Source organism: Myotis myotis, unplaced genomic scaffold (assembly GCF_014108235.1).
Source record: "Myotis myotis isolate mMyoMyo1 unplaced genomic scaffold, mMyoMyo1.p scaffold_m19_p_18, whole genome shotgun sequence".
Lineage (NCBI taxonomy): Eukaryota > Metazoa > Chordata > Mammalia > Chiroptera > Vespertilionidae > Myotis > Myotis myotis.
In genome coordinates, this window is record NW_023416322.1 from 2,103,944 (window position 1) to 2,112,429 (window position 8,486).

The window sequence follows — 8,486 nt, forward strand, 5'->3', positions numbered from 1 at the left end:
ATGAGACTGTGGGAGAGATGCGGACACAGAGGAAATGTTTGATGATATTAAAGAATTATTGTTAATTTGGGGGGATATGACAATGATATTATGTTCTATTTTTTAAAGATTCTATATTTAGCGGTATTTTCTAAAGCATTTATATAGAAACTAGAGGCTCAGTGCACGAATTTGTGCACAGGTGGGGTCCCTCTGGGTGGCCTGCAGGGATCCAGCCAAAACCTGCAGTCCAACGTTGCCTGCAGCTTCTACCTGCTGCTCCCGCTCATCCAGGCCCTACTGTGCCTGCTGCGGGCTTGCACCCAGTCAGTCCTGATTGGAAAAGTCTTGCATTGCTGCAGCAGTGCTCACCAGCCGTGAGCACTGCTGGCGCCCTCTGAGGGGAGTGGCCTGTGGGATCGGGCTGAAACCGGCTCTCCAACATCCCCCAAGTAATCCCAGATTGTGCATGATCAGGCTAGGGAGGGACCACGGGAGGGCTCCAGGGCATGTCCAGCCCATCTCACTCAGTCCTGATTGGCCAGTCCCCAGCAGCAAACTAACCAACCAGTTAGAGCATCTGCCCTCTGGTGGTCAGTGCATGTCATAGCAAGCAGTTGAGCGGCCTTAGCATATCATTAACATATTGCACTTTGATTGGTTGAACAGTAACCAGTCACCAGACGACCGGACACTTAGCATATTAGGCTTTTATTATATAGGACTAGAGACTTGGTGCATGAAATTCATGTGGGGGGGGGGTCCCCTTGCCCAGCCTTCACCCTTTCCAATCCGGGACCCCTCGGGGTATGTCTGACTGCCGGTTTAGGCCCGAGAATCAGGCCTAAACCGGCAGTCAGAGATCCCTCTCACAATCCAAGACTGCTGGCTCCTAACTGTTCACCTGCCTGCCTGCCTGATCACCCCTAACTGCCCCCCCTGCTGACCTGACCACCCCTAACTGGCTCTGCCTGCTGGCCTGATCATCCCCAACTACCCACCCCTGCTGGCCTGGTTGCCCCCAAATGCCCCCCACTGGCCTGGTTGCCCCTAACTGCTCCTCCCCTGCCAGCCTAGTCATCCCCAACTGCCCCCCCCCCCTTGCCAGCCTGGTCACCCCATGCAGCCTGCTGTTCAGTCATTTGGTCATCCCTCACTAACCCCCCTGCCAGCCTGGTTGCCCCACACAGCCTGCTGTTTGGTCGTTACTGTTACTGTGATGGCATTCTGGACAATTTGCATATTTCTCTATTATTGGTATAGATAATATAACTTGTCTCAAAATAGTTGCAGGAGTGGAAGTGATAGGATGGAGGTGGGGGCACAAAGTAAAATAAAATGGGCTATGAGCTAGGGCTGCCAAGGCTGAGTCCACTGTCCTCCTTATCTCATTTACTGTTACTTAGACCAGTGGTTGGCAAACTGCGGCTCAGCAAACTGCAGCTCGCAAGCCACATGCGGCTCTTTGGCCCCTTGAGTGTGGCTCTTCCACAAAATACTGACTTCTGCGCATGGGCCATGAAGTTTAAATCTCACTGTACGTGTGCGCCCGCACATGGTATTTTGTGGAAGAGCCACACTCAAGGGGCCAAAGAGCTGCATGTGGCTCACGAGCCACGGTTTGCTGACCACTGACTTAGACCATGTGTAGCTAGAGCTGCCTTTGACATGTCACCTGGTTTACCCAGCAACCACAGTGCTGTCAGTGACCCCATCCTCTCCAGATCACTGTGGACCTTCGACCTCCCTTCCCATCCAGTGTACGTCACAGGAGACTCCACAGCTCCACCCTGGTGACTGCCAGCAGGAACAAGAGCTACCTTTGGAGGGAGAAAGAGGAGGTCTGCAAGTGGGGAAAGGAAAAGCTACTCCCCAATTCAGCACCCACACCTGACCCTGGGTGTGTGCATGGCTCCCAGCACCCACACCTGACCCCAGTTGCGTGCATGCCTCCCAGGACTCACAGCTGACCCTGGGTGCATGCAGGTCTCCACAGCACTCACACCTGACCCTGGGTGGGTTCAGGTCTCCCAGCACTCACACCTGACCCCGGGTGAATGTGGGACTCCATGGTGCTCACACCTGACGCTGAGTGTGTGCGGGTCTCCACAGCACTCACACCTGACCCCAGGTGTGTGCACACCTGACCCCATGTGCGTGCAGGTCTCCCAGCACTCACACCTGACCCCGGGTGTGTACACACCTGACCCCATGTGTGTGCAGGTCTCCCAGCACTCACACCTGACCCCGGGTGAATGCAGGACTCCACGGTGCTCACACCTGACCCTGGGTGTGTGCGGTTCTCCACAGAAGCACCTCCGGCAGCACCCACTGGTGCCCTGCAAGTCACTGCAGTGCTGACATTGCCTGATGTTAATACAGGCGCACAGGTTAGGGGCTCAGCCACCGTTTCCACTTCAGATGCCCCTCCCCCGAGTGCTAGGTCCCAGGTTGCCCACAATTTCTATCCGTGGCTACAAGTCGGAGGTGCCTGTGACCCCTCCTTAGGTTCTACATTTTCCAGAGCAGCTGGCAGAACTCAGGGAAGCACTTATGGTGACGTTTTCTGTGTAAAAGGGTATCATGCAGGTTACATGTGAACAGCCAGAGGCAGGGAAGCCCAAGGTGAGACCCAGAGGGTCCTGAGCACAGAGCCTCTTGCCCATGGAGTTGGGGCGCCGCCCTCCATGTTCCCCAGCCCCGAGCTTGTGGGGTTTCTGTGGAGGCCCCACCATGCAGCCAGTCCACCATGAGCTCAATCCCCAGCCCTCCGGTCCTCCGGAGAGTGGGCCGGAGCTGGAGAGTCCAAGCTTCTCATCACAGCTAGTCTTTTGGTGACCAGCCCCCATCAGAAACTATTCCGGAGCCCGCCCAGGGCCACTCCTGTCACCAGGAGATTGCTAAAGACCCAGGAGCTCATGCCACGAACCAGGGGCAGAGACCAACATATAAACAATGCCTATTGTGTCACAAGGGGAAGGCAAGGGCTGCCGCCAGAGGCACCCTCTGGTCCTGCCTTGTGCCCTGATTCAGTTGGAATTTCAGCAGAGGGGCTGCAGTTCTGAGTGTGACCACAAGATGGAGCCCTCGCCCTTCAGAGGAAACCCTGTGCAGCTTCTGGATGCACCTGGGCAGGGAGGCTGGTCCTGATCCCAACCTGTCCCTGCCCATCTCCGCAGAGCCTGGCGCACGCCCCTCCCGCCCCATCCCCGCAACCTCCTCCTCCCCTCTCCCCGCCCTGCGCGCGCGCGCGCGCGCACACACACACACACACACACACACACACACCAGGCCGCTGAAGTTAGTCATGTTTGCTGTTTACATTTCATCAAGATTCACCTTGTCAGCTAATTTATTTCATCACTGCTGGCTTCTGTTTTCTGGGATATATTTCTCATTATTTTTTAGACCAGTCCCCCCTCTGTCTTTTGTTTTATTTCATTTACTTTTATTTTGTATTTAAAGGCAAACTAGGTAGAAAAATATATGTCCACAAAAGTCACTTGAAAATGTGCCAAGGGCTGCCTGCCTTTTACCTTTATCCCCAGACTTGCTGCCCTGCTGTCAGCACACGCCTGGCCACCTGTCTGTCCTGTGGGAGAAGCCACGATGCCCTCACCACGCACACACACACACACACACACACACACACACTCACACACACAGGGTCACACAAACAGACATGCATGCACGGTCAGTCACACGTGTGTGCACATATCCACACACTCTCACCCTCACTCACTACACACAGACACAAACACACACATAATCTCACTCACATACTTGTCATATTCTTGCATATACAATCATACATGCACTCTCACTCATATATGTCAGTACATATACCTCACACGTGCACACGCACCTGCATGCATGCACACACTCACACACATGCAAATGCACACTGACACACACCTAGTGTTCCACTCACACACGCACACACAGCTCACACAGCCATGCACACCCCAGCTAAGACAGTGCAGTTGTAGAGGTTTTGCCGCATCTTCCTAGCACCTGCATCCATGTTCCACACCAAGTACAAGAAAAATGTGTTTAAAAAGAAACTAACCAGACACTTGAAACAAGAAGAGGGAACTTTTAACTGCTCAACTCTTTCTTCCAGTAGAGCAAACACTGGTCTACTCACCCCTCACCAAAGGTGTTACAAATGTCATTGTGACGCTGGCATTTGGGCACAAGTTAGTCCAAACCAGGATCGAAAGTCAAAATGAAGCACACAGGACAGTGTTGCTTGGAGTGGCCTGTCCTGACAGGGATGATGGGCCCAGGGTGAGCACTATCACCCACTTTACTGAGGCCACCACACCACATGGGCCGGAGAACATGAGTGGCACTTGCCACTGAATGGAAGATCTGCAGCCAGAGTGTAGCTGGAACATTCCACTCAGTGCCCAGTGCTGCTAGAGCCCAATGCCCCTGTCCTTACAGGGCGTCTGAATGTGGGAGTACGGAGTGTGAGCATGCGAGTGTGAGTGAGCGTGCAAGTGTGAGTGAGCACGTGAGTGTGAGTGAGCACGTGAGTGTGAGTGAGCATGTGGGTAGGTGAGTGTGCAAGTGTGAGGGTGTGTGGGAGTTCATGTAACTGTGCAAGTGTGTGAGTATACAAGTGTATAAGTGTACAAGTGTGCTAGTGCATGTGAGTGTGCGAGTGTGTGTGAGTTGCTAGTGTGAGTTAGTGTGTGTGTGTGAGTGTGTGGGTATGTAAGTTTGTGAGTGTGTAGGTGTGTGAGTGTGCATGCAGGTGTGTGAGTGTGAGTATGTGAGTGTGATGTGAGCGTGTGAGTGTGATATGAGTGTGGAAGTGTGAATGACTGTGGGTGGGTGTGTGTCTGAGAAGTATTAGCTGAATAAGAGAAGGTGGCTCAAAGTCACACAACATAGAGGACACTTGAATTCAATTCCAGTTGTCTTTAAAGTGCATATCTATAATAATAAAAGCGTAATATGCTAATTAGACCAGATAACTGAATGACCTTCCAGGTGTCCTTCCAGACGTCCTTCTGGACAAACCTGTGGCAGCAGGGGCCAAAGCAGAGGTGGTTAGGGCAGGCAAGAAAGCGGTTAGGGGTGATTAGGCAGGCAGGCGAGCAGTGAGGGGCGATCAGGCAGGCAGGCAGGCAAGCAGTTAGGAGCCAGGGGTCCCAGATTGCGAGAGATATGTCCAACTGCCAGTTTAGGCCCAATCCTACAGGGATACAAGATTAGGCCTAAACAAGCAGTTGGACATCCCCTGAGGGGTCCCGGATTGCGAGAGGGTTCAGGCAAGCTGAGGGAGCCCCCCGCCCCATGCATGAATTCCAAGCCTCCAGTTCTTATATAATGTTACTAGAGGCCAAGTGCATGAATTTTCTAAATGGGTAGGGACCCTAGAGGCTGCCAGCTGCTGGCCGGAGCCTCCCTTCCCCAGCTGCCAGCCTGAAAATGGCCTCAGCCCCTCACCCAGACTGGCCAGGCACCCCAGTGGGAACCCCCCACCCTAAAGGGGGTGTGGCCAGCCTGCAAACACTCATCAGCCCCTCACCCTGGCTGGCCAAGCCTCCATGGGGGGAAGGGTCCCCACTGGGGGGGGGGGCTTGACCAGCCTGCAAACAGCCATCAGCCCCTCACCCAGGCTGGCCAGGAACCCCAGTGGGGACCCCCACCCTAAAGGGGGTGTGACCAGCTGCAAATAGCCATCAGCCCCTCACCCAGGCTGGCCAGGCACCCCAGTGGGGATCTCCACCCTGAAGGGGGTGTGACCAGCTGCAAACAGCCATCAGCCCCTCACCCAGGCTGGCCAGGCACCCCAGTGGGGACACCCACCCTGAAAGGGGTGTGACCAGCCTGCAAATACCCATCAGCCCCTCACCCAGGCTGGCCAGACACCCCAGGGGGACCCCCACCCTGATCCAGGACACCCTTCAGGGCAAACCAGCCAGCCCCCACCCGTGCACCAGGCCTCTATCCTATATAATAAAAGGATAATATGCAAACTGACCCTAACAGCAGAACAACTGGGAATGACTGGTCACTATGACACATACTGACCACCAGGGGGCAGATGCTCAATGCAGGAGCTGTGCGCTGGTGGTCAGTGCGCTCCTACAGGGGGCGCTCTGCTCAGCCACAAGCCAGGCTGACGGCTGCCAGTACAGCAGTGGTGGTGGGAGCCTCTCCTGCCTCCTCAGCAGCACTAAGGATGTCCAACTGCAGCTTAGGTCTGCTTCCTGCTGGTAAGTGGACATCCCCAAGGGCTGCTGGGCTGCCAGAGGGATGTCTGACTGCCAGGTTGCCAGGTTGCCAGGTTGGGCCCAATCCCCCAGGGAGCGGGCCTAAGCCAGCAGGTGGACATCCTCCAAGGGGTCTCAGACTTCAAGAGGGCGCAGGCCAGGCTGAGGGACACCGCCCCCCCCCCCCCCGAGGGCACAAATTTTTGTGCACCGGGTCTCTAGTATATATACTAGTGGCCTGGTGCACAAAATTCATACACATTAAAGGGGGGTTAATTAGAGGAAATATTTTAATATTGCTATTTGCCCTTTCTCTATAATAGAAGTGTCATAGATGAAAGAAAATCAGTAAAATGTATATGAAAATCTTCCTCCTGTCAGAGTCTGGGGCGCCCCACAGGACCCAGAGTCAAGTCTCCGCCCACCTGCAGTGCCTCAAAATTGCACGAGACCCAGACCCAGCCAGCCCCACCCCCATTGGGCAAGATCCAGCCCCAGCCAGCCCCACCGTTGTCAAGCCCCACCAGGTGGGGGGGGCACAGCCTCAGGTCCCTCAGTGCTGGTGTGGGGGGCATGACCTGAGGTCCCCTGGCCTGGGGTGGGGGGCGCACCTTGAGGTCCCCCTTCAAGCCCCACCAAGTGGGGGAGGCAGCCTGAGTTCCCCTGTCAAGCCCCGCCTGGTAGGGGGCATGGCCTCAGGTCCCCCATCAAGCCCTGCCAGGTGGGGGTAGTGGCCTGAGGTCCTCTGTCAAGCCCCACTAGGCAGGGGATGCAGCCTCAGGTCCCCTGCCTCGGCCCAGCACCACACAGCCTCAGGTCCCTGCTGACTGTTCATTAAGGCTCATTACAGGAACTCGGCCTCTGCTGTGAGTGTAGCCATCTTCTGTTATGGAAACCCTGCCTCTACTGTGGGCACCGCCATTTTTTGATGGCATGATGGTCAATTTGCATATTCCCTCTTTATTAGATAGAACTAGTGGCCTGGTGTACAAAATTCATGCGGGGGGGGGGGGGGTTCCTTCAGCCCAGCCTGCACCCTCTTTAATTGGGGACCCCTTGGGAGATTTCCTCCAAAGATTGGGCCTAAACTGGCAGAGGGACATCCCTCTCACAATCTGGGACCACTGGCTCCTAACTGCTCACCTGCCTGCCTGCCTGATCACCCATAACTGCCTCTGCCTGCCTGTCTGATTGCCTCTAACCTCTCTGCCTGTCTGCATGATAGGCCCTAACTGCCCTCCCCTGCAGGCCTGCTCTCGCCCCCAACAGCCCTCCCTTGCCGGCCTGATCACCCCTAACTGCCTCTGCCTTGGCCCCTGCCACCATGGTTTTGTCCAGAAGGAAGTCAGATGTCCAGAAGATGGCTGGTCGACCTGGTCTAATTAGCATATTACCCTTTCATTAGTATAGACTAGTGGCCTAGTGCACGAAATTTGTGTGGGGGGAGGGTGTGTCCCTCTGCCCAGCCTGCACCCTCTCCAATCTGGGACTCCTCGGGGGATGTCCGACTGCCAGTTTAGGGATTGGGCCTAAACTGGCAGTCAGACATCCCTCTCACAATCCAGGACTGCTGACTCCTAACCGCTCACCTGCCTGCCTGCCTTATTGCCCCTAACCACTCAGCCTGCCAGTGTGCTCACCCCCAACTGCCCCCCCACCAGCCTTATTGCACCCAACTTCCCCCCTTGCAAGCCTGATAGCCCCCAACTGCCCCCCACTGCCAGCCTGCTCACCCCCAACTGGCCCCCCCTGTCAGCCTGATCACTCTCAACTGCCCTCCCCTCCTGGTCTGATTGCCCCTAACCACCTCTGCCTCAGCCCCGCCACCATGGCTTGTCCGGAAGGACATCCGGAAGGTCTCCCAGTCTAATTAGCATATTAACCTTTTAGTAGTGTAGATGGAGGCCTAGTGCATGGGTGGGGACCAGAGGGTCTGCCCTGAAGGGGGTCCCAGATCAGGGTGAGGGTCCCCACTGGGGGACATGGCCAGCCTGGGTGAAGGGCTGAGGGCTGTTTGCAGGCTGGCTATGCCCCCATCAGGGTGGGGGGTCTCCACTGGGGGGAATGGCCAGCCTGGGTGAGGGGCTGAGGGCTGTTTTCAGGCTGACCACACCCCCACCTGGGTGAAGGTCCCTGCAGGGGGCGTGACCGGCCTGGGCGAGGGGCTGAGGGCCGTTTTCAGGCTGGCCACACCCCCATTGGGGTGAGGGTCCTCACTGGAGGGCATGGCTGGCCTGGGCAAGGGGCTAAGGGTTGTTTGGGGGCAGTTTGAAGGCC